Consider the following 12,135-nt stretch of genomic DNA (forward strand, 5'->3'; position numbering starts at 1 on the left):
TGCAATGTTATTCTAAATCTATCTTAACTCATTAAAACCCAAAGTGTTCAGCTCTGCTTCCCATATTTTATTGTTTAACTGCAGTCTTCCCAATGTACTGAATTCTCAGTAGACTCATTTCACATGTAATTGAATATTTAAATGTCACACATTGATGAGAATCATGGAAAATAATGAAACTACGTCTGCAAAAAGTGCATTTTTATTAGACATGGTGCAGATTCTACTTTTGCCATGAGAAAAACCTTCTTTTCTGTAGTGTACTGAGCCCCAGGTCTTCCTCCTCCTCCTCCTCCTCCTCCTCCTCCTCCTCTTCTTCGAGAGAGTATCAGTTTTGTCCAACATCTGACACACTGCCCTGGGTGATTGAGCCAGACGTGGAAAGCCAAAGCGGAGATGCTCTCCTTAATGCCTGACACCTGGTGCAGATTTGGAGGGGATTGCACTACAGGTACCGTCTTACCTCTTCCCCAATCCCAGAAAGTCCCTGAGGTATTTCCTTTTCTGTCCGCGGCTGTGTTTGTTTCTTGTCTGCTTTGCCACCCAACTCCTCCTGCCTGTTTCAAAGTCGGCCCCTGTGTTGGGATTAGGGTGATAAGGTGTTGAAAAATGATGCCTATCATCCCTTTGATAAACACTATTCTGATTTGCTGAGGTATTTTTGTGGCTTCAAAAGATATCAATAGGATTAAAATCTATTGTAAGTGTACCTCGGGTTGTCAACAGGGCAGAGCTTTTTTGTAAAAAAAAAAAAAAAAAAAGAGAAAACAAGCAGTTAACTCTGTTGGATAATTATGTGTCTCTGCTTAACAATGAAAGGAATTTCTTTTGCCGGAATGACTATTGATATCAAAACATTTCTCATTAATTTCCTAATCCCACATGTCTTCTACCTTGTATCCGTCTGTTCCTGTTGTTTACACCCCCTTCCGCCCCCGCCACACCCTCTGTCAGTGTGTGCTTTACAACTGGACACGTTACTCAGGAGCGTTGCTGCTCACCTTACAGCTTGCAGGCACATCTGCAGGCTGTGCTGGGACAGCATTGCTAGCCAACATTAACACAGCAAGGACATCAAAGGCTGGCAGCCTGGGCCGCACCACCTGAGCATGTTGATTGGAATGCACCACAGTGTCACCTGACCTGGGAACGGAGAGGGTTTTGTCGTGCCAAGTGGAGGCATTATATCCGGGAAGTGCTAAATAGGCTTGCTACCAGAGTATACAGTTTTAGTAATACAGCTTGAAAGCAGTATTTGTTTCAAATGATCTTCAAAGGAGCTCTTAAATCTACAAATTTTGGCCAGTTAATGCAAAATTACGATAAAATAACAACACTGGCTACCTCAAGCACCGTGTTGACAAAATCATAATAGGTGAGTTATGAAAGATACTTGATGATAATGTAATTATCTTTCCTGGATATTATAGCAGAATATATTTTGAGCATCAGTGAAACGTGCACACTTCATGAGCTTCACAGGCACACTGTTTATGTTGACACATGCAACTCTCTTCCTCATGCAAATGCAATCTAAACATTAGGCGAAGGGAAGGCAAGCGTGGCCCATAAAGGCTGTGAGCTCCAAACACTTTGAACAGACAACTATCACTAATCACTCCCAGAGCAGTGCGGCGTGTAATTACTCTGCCAAACGTTTGCCTTTCACAGCTTAGCACCGGGAGCCCTGACCCTGCGCTTCCCTGTCTTTCCTCACCACCATGCATGTGGAAGGGGAGGACCACCCCCTCATCCCACCCCTTCCCCTTCCCCTTCCCCTACTCTTGACCGAGGGGGTAGGCAAGCTGAGCTCCCTCTCAATATTTAGAGAAAGAGTGGAGGAGGAAAGAGAGAGGGAGAAAGACAGGGAGGGAGAGGACTGAGGTTGGTGCTTCCGGCTTTGTGGGAGCCCATTTAAACAGGCTTTGAAACCCTAGCCATCCGGAGATCAGAAATAGCCTTATTGACTGCATGGGCCCAGAAGTGACTGAGCACACAGGGTTCTTAGAGTTCACCCTTCCTTGCCGCTCAGAGCAAGGAAGGGGGGCATCGCATGTTAGTGGCATCTACAAAGACTACGGACATTAATTTTACATCAGGAGAAAAATAATATTGTTCTGGCTATTTTTAATGTCACAAGGCTGTGTTGTCATATCATTTCTTTGTGATTTTTTATTTTTTATATTTTTTGTGCAGCGTGCAGGATGTCTAATTCTCCTGACTCTCCTCTGCCTCGGTCTTATTTACTCATATTAGTGATGCGGCTGTCAGTCAGCAGTGTGATCTGTCCTCTGTCTGGGTGAATGCTGATAAGATGACACAATGCAAATATGAAGTGTGAGGGAGCCGCCTTGGCAAGCAGGTAGGGTGTGCAGGGACCGGGATCCCATAATGACTATTAGCTGGATTTCACAGCCTGCTTCTGATCTCTTGCAATGACAGCGGTCTTTATAGGAGGATGGGTGTGCCACAACCCCTTTTAATAGCTCTCACACACACATGCACCCAAAGGCACACATACAATGGACAATAATATATATTATAAAGACAGAACGATACGCTATATGAAGTTTGATACTATACACCCCGTAAGTACATTTTGTCCTTCAAAATTGCCCATATTTTTATCACAAAAATTGTGATCAGATTTTCTTTTTTCATCCCTTAATTTTTTTTCACTGAAGGGATGTTTTTATATATTTAGCCAGCACAATGGAAACGTAGAACCTTAAAGCAGAAATTATCATTTCAGCATATTATAGACCATAATGTATCCTTATCTTAATTTCACTACTAGTCATTTCACCATATTGTCATGCACTTCTCCACTGTTGTACAAGTTCATTTAGACTTGCAGTGGCTTAAAGAGCTCTCTTGGTTGCTGCATGATCTTGTAAAGGCTTTTCAGAGAGTCCCATTTTATCACTGATGTAGTAATTTCACTTCATCAGTCAGTTGTGACTAAAAATACATCAGGGATTAGCTTCATGGCCAGACTATCTCACACAGCTTTGATAACATAATGGGGGCTGGTTGCTCGTGGTTACAGTCATCTGATATGTAGGTTCATAGCATTCAAAACTACACTTAGAATACTACAGGGTTTTTTTTTTTAAAGAATGATAGAGTGTGATCTTTTTAAACTCTCATGAAAATTGTGTCTTCCCTTTTAATTCCTTTGTAGGAGCATTTTGCAAAGATGAAAACAGCACCCACCCCCACTCCTTCCCCTTTCTCTTTTTCTATTCTACACAAATTAGCTATGGTCCTGGAGGGCAAAATGACAAGAGGTTACTGGAAGACTGTGTGTTTAATTAATTGAAAAATGCTTAAATTGCTTTTACAGTTGTTATGTGGAGTGAAAAAAGGGAATCCGTGTTGCCAGTACTCAACCATAATTAGCACCCACGGGAATTAAATATTTAGCATTAGCTGTGTTGCAGCACTTAGGACACAAATTTCTATTTTAACTATGAAAGCGAGCCTGTCTTAAGTGCATGAGTCTGTGTGGACAGCTGTGCAAAGGGGAACAGCACAGGATATTTCAGCAAGACACCCCAGTGGCATTCCGGGTCCTTCCACATCACATGTGTAAGAGATATGGCAGTTGTATTCCCGAGGGTTAGGCATTACTCAGAGTATTTAGTTTTCTAATTAGGCTGAGGGCCTTCGTCCATGCCTGCCACCACCATGGGAGCCAATGAGAATTTCCTCTCTTATATGTCAACTCTCTCTCTGAGACATAGGGAGAAAAAGAGAAATGGAGGGAGGAAGAGAAAGAGAAAGCATGTGTGAAAATGAGAGAGAGCTACACATGGCTGAGGGAGGAATAAAGACCTGGGGAAAAGCCTTTGTTTATTCCAACTTTAATTACACATTGCCTTTAATGACTCCACTGGTGTGTTTGAGGCTGTAGAGAGAGAGAGAGGCTGTGGAGCCTTAATGATCTGTAGTAGTGGATGTCAGCCGAGCCGTCTGAGACTTAAAGCCCATTTTTAACAGTCCCTTTTGGTTTGGGCCTAGAGGCGACAGCGCAAATGGGGTTCATGCTAAGCCACACTAGACTAGACTCAGGGACTACTTCAGCGTCTGGTCAGCCTCATTCACAGAGGGGCCGGGCCATTTGGAGGCATCAGCAGCTGACCGCAGCAACTGTTGGACTTGTCAGTGTGCATCAGGTTACCCACTAATGAGAAGTAATAAGGGTTATCCCAACTTTATAAGACTTTGATCTTTGCGCACTGTGGGATTTAGACAGTGTTGGAGAAGGTACGCTAAGACTGGAGCTGGAATTTGACCCCCATTTCATGTGTGTGTAAAGGAGGGTGGAGAAAAAGCAACACAAGGGTAATTAAAAGCTCTTAAGTTTGGAGTTTGGATGAATATTTTTGGAGTGTAACATATTGTAGGCTCAACCAAAATGGATACCTTGGATTAGTCACTCATGGTGAGGGACACAAGATTACCACCAGACTGGAAGGTTGTCCAAAATCACAGTGGTCAAACACATTTGCTGTCAAAATACAATATACCATAAATGGCACCCACAAGCATGATTTATCTTTCCAAACTTGGATCTCGCTATGGGAAAGATACATTAGTATATTTAACTCAAAACAGATGACTGTACTGGATTAAATCACTCAGTCATGTTCAATTAACACAACAGAACATGTAGCCCTTTGAACAGCTGCGCTATTTGTTTTGACACACACTTGTCTAAAAATCCAACCACCTCAGCTTCAGCGCAGAACGTTAAAACCCCTTGTTCTGTAAAACAAATTCTCCGGATTATTCAAAGCTCTGAGAATTAGAATGGAAAAATCCATGCGTAAAATTACCGGCCATTCAACTTCAGGCAATATTTTCCTCTAGAGGCAAATATGTTAATTGGGCTTCCTAAAGTAGCTCAATCCTCAGGTTATTTAATTTCTCCAAAAGCCCTAGCTGTGCTGAATTCAGAGGGAATATGGGTGTGAAACTCTTCACACTAGCAAGATGGCCATCGAGGGAAAAATAGCAGCAATGGAGAGAAATGGAAAAGAGAATAATAGTGAAGGTTAGAAAGAACAGACGTGGTGCATTTCAAGCTTGTATGAGAGACATTGCAGAACATATTGATAAAAAACTATTTCAATCTTCTTTCATGATGTGATACAATAAGTACACAAATATGTTACTGTAGCAGCAAGCCACTAAATCACACAAAAATGCAGTGGTGATAAAATAAAACTGAACTGAGCTTGATCTGCTAAAGAATACTGTCCTCATGACTGTCATGTCATCTAATTGCTTCTGTGTGTTTTTTCCCAGAGAATGTGTGCAGCTCGGTCGCTGGCCCTTAGTGCTCCAGCAGCCTGGTCAAAAAGACATCCTGGCAGGGTCCCAGGGTGGATGCATCGCCCACGCACACTGCCCTCGCCAGCTCCCAGAAGTCTTTGTGGTGAACCACTGACCGTGCTGCTCCCTATTTTCCTCCAGCCCAGCAAATAATGTGTCAGAAAAAGATTATTGATAGCCTGTAAAAGAAGAGCCAGAATGTTGTTGCCTCTCTGCTTCAACTTTACAGAACAATACAAGTGCTAAACCATCAGTTTGAATGCTGCGCTGCCCCTGAAAGAGCACAGCATTTATTTTTTCTCATTGTTGTTCTGTTTGGATAAAATGAGTTACAACTGGAACATGAACAGACAACAATGACTTCTATTTGTTTAAAATGCCGCTTCATTTTTCTTTTACATTTGAAAACCTTGTAGTAAGGTTGGCAACCTTGTGCTGGGTCTTTTCAAAGGAAAAATGAGATTCCTCAAAAGGAACATTTAAATTTCCTGCCTGCTCTGTTGAGTCATTCACAGTTTCGCCCAGTTTACCAGACATTGGCGAAGCTTTTGCTCATCTGGCCTAAATGTGGCCTGAGTGGGTGATTCTCAGACACACAAGGGAAGCTATATTTACAGAATTAACGACACACTCCATCCGCCACACAACAGCTGCCTGCTACACTTAGCTGATTGAGACTGCAGGCCCGCTCCCATTCGCAGAACACCGTGATTGAACAGTTGGGGCAGCTTTATGTGTGTTTTGCTCTCCCAATGCTAGAAATCAACACTGACACTCCCATGCAAAAGCAAACACTTGTTCAGGCAGATTGACTGTGTTGGGACTGCTTGCGAGAAGTCCGCCCCCTTTTTGATCAGCGTTTCACTTTTAATGTCGATCGGCCATCTTATCCACACGTTGGCTTTCTGGGAGGCAATGCGTGGTGCGTTGCCGAGATAGAGCAAGGTTCGGCTCTGCAGCGATGCTGTTAAATGAGAGAAAGGAGCGAGTGATTCAACTCGGTGTGTATATACAACACTGTTTTGCTGTAAAAACAGTGTTTATGTTCACTGCAGGCATAATTCACAGTGTGTGTGGAAGGGCTGCAGGCTATGCAGACACACGACTGGCAAACTATTTCTTTCCATTGTGAGAACAAGAACAGAAAAAAAAAAAAATCTAAGTATGGGAAATAAAACATACTTTTTGACGCTGTGTATACAAAAACCTGGAACTGTTTGAAATTTCATGTCATGGCTAAATTTTATTTCACACTCTACATTATGTTTGTTGCTATATTCTCAGTCAAATCCAGATGTCAGTAACTTATACAAAGCCAGACATAAGCAGGGTATCATAACGTATAATAGGAATAATGGCCCTTTGATTTTTGGATTTCCTATTGGAACACCTGTCACTTTTTGGCAAGGGCACACCCCAGCACCAGGTCTCCTTTGGTAGCGCTGGGGGAGGAGTGTATGTATGTGTGTGAGTGTGAGTGTGTGAGAGAGAGTGGAAGATGAAACAGCCGCCGCGGAGGCAGTGATCACACAGACAGACGGGGTGAGTGACAGACAATACCTGCTGTAAAATTCCCTCACATCTCCCCTGATCTGTATTCATAGATCTCGGCTGCTACGCACTGCAAACTGTAGCCCACACCAATGGGCTCTTTTGGCGCACCGCCCCGCTCAGTTTCTCTCTTGCAACTCACTACACAGACCCCCTTTTTCTCTCCTTCCCAAAATATTTGCCGTCTTTTGTTCTTTGTCTAAATGATGCCTCTGATCATGAGGTGAAAGCTGAAAGGAGCTCTCTGACAAATATGGACTTTTTCCCATATCTTCTAATCGCACCTAATTCTGCTCCTTCAAATGCAGGGCTCCCCCCTTTGAGAGTGTTGTTAGACTTTAATACCTTAGAGATGAGTAGAGAGTAGAGACTTTTTTTTGGTGACTTTTGTTTTCTAGAGGACTGTTCGGCTCTCCTTGCTCAGTGTGATGAATGAAAACCCCCACATTAAATGTTTATTTAGCCTTTTCTACCCACGTGCTGCACACATTGTTTTCAAATCACTCGCATCACTTTTTGCACACTGTTTATACTCAGTGAAAGTCCTTCAAAAGGGTTAACACATGGCTATTACCGGCGCTATCAGAGCCCTTGTTTTTGTGCCGTTACATCCCCCCCCTCGATGACTGACTCCAGGCCTGAAACTTCCTGAAACCTAAGCTATGTTACAAGAGAAACACACACACTCCGAGGACACCACAACACAGGGGCTGCTCAAACTGGATTAGGTTTGTTGTGGCAGATCTAGGTTTCAGGTTTGACTTGAGTAATGTGTCGTTTAATTTCTTCGGGAATTGTTTTGACAAAACAAGTTAGCGTAAAGTCGGAAGTGTCGTCTAAAACAAAAAGGGTGTGTGTAGTGTGTATGTTTTTTTTTTTTTTTTTTTTTTTGTTTTTTCTTCGTGCTCATGTGAAGCATATGTCAGTCATCAGCGAAGTGTTACAGTGGAAGTGACATCAGAACCCTGGAGGGCTTGCACTGCGAGAGAGGCTTTTTGATATGATTTCTGAGAACAGAGAGTTTAGCAAAAAGAAAGGAGTTGCTTGCGTCTCTGTTGTTGGGGGAAAAAAAAAATCTTTCTATACAAACAGTGGAGATGAACTGGAAGGTGCTCTGCCACGCTTTTACTGAATCTTTATCATTGTAGCTGTCAGCAGAGGTAAATGCCATGATTTCTGCTGTTAAATTACACAGTTAGTGTGACAAGGGTAATTATTGTGACGTTAGCACACACAGATGGAGAAATGTTTGTCAGCCATGATTATAATTACAATCATTCTGTGATACTGAAGCTGAATAGTGTTGTGTTTGATTGACCTGCATGTTGAAACCAATTTACCGTGTTGCTTTGCATTTCTCCAATTTGATAGGCACCGGCTGGCTCGCGGTCGCTAGGAGTAAAAGTAACTGGAACTTAAAGGTGCAGTCTATTCTCTGACCACGAGTGGACAGTTGGGACAAAGCTGCCGATTGGCCGGAGCCTGCAGAGCTGATCTTTATCCTGGCTTGTCTTAGGCTGGAGGTGATGATGCCCACAGCGGCCAGAGATTGATGGGGGGCCAACACAAGCGGCGAGAATGAGCTCTGGCTTTTGAAGTCGTCCACATGGAGGGAAATTGATATATCAGTTAAAGCCCTGGACCCTATTAAAGAGCCCCCGTCAGGTTAATGTGATAGCCTCCGTGTTACCCCCAGACCCATTCAGGTCAGACCCTAATTCCTGCCCCCGCTCTCTGCAATCTCATTTTAGTTTCCCATCAGTAATGTTTTTCCATCAGAGGAGCTCTGCTAGGGAGTATATCACACAGTCAAACACTGGGCCATCTCTCTCCCAGAGTGATTTAAACCTCCAGCCAGCACGTTAATCACCAGCCAGAGATTCCCATGTTTTTTTTATACAGGCTGGACAGTCTTTAAAGTGGGGTCTGTAGCGGCGTACACCCCTCTAGACAGCACTCTTGCATCCCCTCTTTCCCCCCAGACTCCCCTTCACTTGGCTCCTCTTCCTTCAAGTCTGGACTTCCTGAGGACACAGCCCCTCGTCCCCTTGGTCAAACAGCTGAGCAGGGGCCCCAGGTCCACGGGGGTGAGCCCGGTGATCATTCATTTTTAATTGCATGCAGAAATACATTTACATTAATAATGTAGGGCGGTGTCTTTTTAATTCAGACACAGTGTATTTATTATTAAACCTTTGTCTTGGAGGTCAGCTCACAAGAAATCATCTGTCCATCAGATTCAAGACGTATGCACCTTGGTTGGCCAGATCATCCCCACATTTTAATTCATTGTTATTCACTTTGATTTTCTTCCTCTGTCATAAGCCATCAGGCTGCTCCAAACTACAGCATCAAAAAGAAATGTCACATCATCAGAATAAAATACGAGACTAATAAGACTAATGGCAAAAATCTAGGTTTTAAGGGACAGTTGACAGTGGTCAAAAGCTGCAGAAAATTAGACATTCAACTGATGATAACTTATCTGACCTTTATCGGGCTCACATTAGAAGTGAACTTTGGCTCTCCTACAGTCCTGTAACCATCTTCTGTGGTTTCATCTTCTTTTCCTGAAGTTAGTGAAACCACCTTAAATTTGCACATTATTAATCTGTGGCTATAGTTGAGTTAAAACCTCTCTACTCGATGTATTCTTTACATTACAGCTGAGCATTTTCATTCAGTATAAAATACTGCTTAAATTGCTAAATGTGTTTTTCTTACCTTCCAAGCAGCCAGTGCTCTGTATTCATTTCAGACTGATATGAAAATCAACTTTCAGAAATATTTTAAAGCTAATAAATATAATGCCGCAAAATATATGTTCTTTTTTAAAATAAAATGTTCACTTAGGGTTGATCCAGTGCATCAGAAATACTGCTTAGAACATACACAATGTAAACAAATGTGGAGGTCATAGAAACAATAACAACACCATTTTTTATATTTTTATTAAATTACTAGTTAGGAAATAACAGACTGATTTAAGATTTTGATAGAATTCATAATTAAGTTTTGCCAAAAATAAAACTCAAATAAATCATCTTAAAACTGGCACTTTTTTCAATAGTCAACAGATGATCATCAGTCGACATGATTGACAAATATAGAAAATGCTGACTTCTTTGAACATCCCTTATAATACTATAACTAAATCTGCTTCTGTGAGTTTGCAAGATCTATTTATAAGCTCAAATTGTCTTGTTTAACTAACCTTCTTTGCCAATTTAATTCTGCTTTATTATATTAATGATGTAACAGCAGTTGTCTGATATTTGAGTCACTAGCTCTTCACCTGGCCACCTTCTTAGTTTCACTGTGGCCCTCACACATACAGCTACCAGTGATTGTAATCATTGTTTACATATTGGAAGAAATGCAACATTGCCATGATGTCAAACGTGTCCAACCCTTTAATACTAGCTCTAATCATTGTCAGGTGGTCCACTGTTAAAAAAACTGCAATGTGTCAAAAGATTTACAGTGGGTGGACACAATAATAGAAACACCTGTATAGTCAGTAGTTCTGCACTGAAATTTGCAGTTGTTGTTGTGGTGTTGTGCTGGGTTTACATAAAATGTTGGGAATATTACCTAACATTATATTTCAAACACCTCCTTTGTGAATGTTTGTGTGTGTGTGTTTCTGAAATTTACAAAAAGAAAAATGCAGATAATGATACTCATCTTTTGGAAGTACTTGTTTCATTGGGCCAGCTTTATACCTTTCCAGAGCATCCTGTATTCCAAGCTTCTATGTATAAAGAAAGAAAAAAAGAGAAAACTCCCAAACAAATTTGTTTATAACAGCGTCTTTTTAGATCTATGGGCCCATGCATATTTTGTCTCGTCTGAGTCGAGAGTGTTGAGATTAATCCCATGTTGTTCCTATTATTGGCCTCTCCTGAGACATTATGATGTGAATGACTGTCTAAGCACCATCAGATCCATCAATTGGATTCAAAGAAATGTTATCCATTACTCTCCCCAACCCAGCAGATGTTGAGGTTTTTGTAAGTCGAATTCCTTTATTATGTTAATACCACTGTTTTGTCACATGCACCATTTCCATTTGAGTGGGGTGGAAAAATCATCAGATGGATTTGGCTCCCTCAATAAGAGATGTTTGACATTCAATGAGATGGGAAACATGAAAAACACATTTCAATGGCAAGTGGCATATGACAATCACAACAAGAAGGCTCTTTGAATGAACGGAAGATCACAATATAATTGTGGCATCATGTTGGGTTTTTTAAGTCGTCGCCTTGTGTAAATTTTGCATTGATTGTGTTGTTTCGAAATGTAGAGGATACAAAGGATGGGGACATTTTTTGTGACAATGGCTGTTTTTTCTGCTTTTGGCTGGACTTTTTCTTATCTTAAAAGCTGACAACAAACATGCAACCATATGGACATGTAGCCTTGAAGAAATAGGAGTGCAAAATATACTGTTGGTTTCCTCTGTTGTCATTTTAAATAAAATGGCAAAGACATACCTGTTTGTAGACACATGCTGTGTTGTTTGCACAGGGTGTGGCATGCAAAGTGTATAACTGCATTATGTGTAAAAGCAATCCATTCTTTGTACATAATGTAATGATTTTCTCCTTTCCAACCTGATAAATTGATGTCTCATTGACATGGATCTTCCATTATATTTAGCAGAGGTGATAATAAACCTAGTTTAGTTCAAGGAGTGGATTTTATTTCAGTGGCAGACACATACGTGTATATGTTTGTGTTTATATCTGTCTCAGAGTATGAGACTGAGTGCATGTGTGTTGTGTTCCCGTCTGCATGTACATGTAGTATGTGTCTGGATGTCTGCATATCTGCAAGTGTGTGTGTGTGTGTGTGTGTGTGTGTGTGTGTGTTAGTCGTAGGCTCAGAGGCATAGCAGGGTTTGCATGAGGGAGTGTGGTGGCAGAGCACTCCTCTGATAGGCCAGATCCAGGGTGCACTGAAGCCTTTCGCATATATATGGAATTTTTGAATATCTAAACCATTATTTAGCATCCAAATCAGTTCTGCTTGTCTGACTGATGGACAATTTCAGTGTGACCCCGGTCTTTTTGCATGTGACCTATACTGTCGGGATTCTTGCATATTGTTTGAATGTTCACGTTGACTCCTCTCCCGTTTTTCTCTTTGATCCTTTTAGCATGCTCTTTGTGTCGGAATTCATGAAATATTCATAGCTGGACTGTGGCTTTTCCATATCTTTATGTACAATTATTGGCA

The sequence above is a fragment of the Dicentrarchus labrax genome, unplaced genomic scaffold (assembly GCF_905237075.1).
Source record: "Dicentrarchus labrax unplaced genomic scaffold, dlabrax2021, whole genome shotgun sequence".
NCBI lineage: Eukaryota > Metazoa > Chordata > Actinopteri > Moronidae > Dicentrarchus > Dicentrarchus labrax.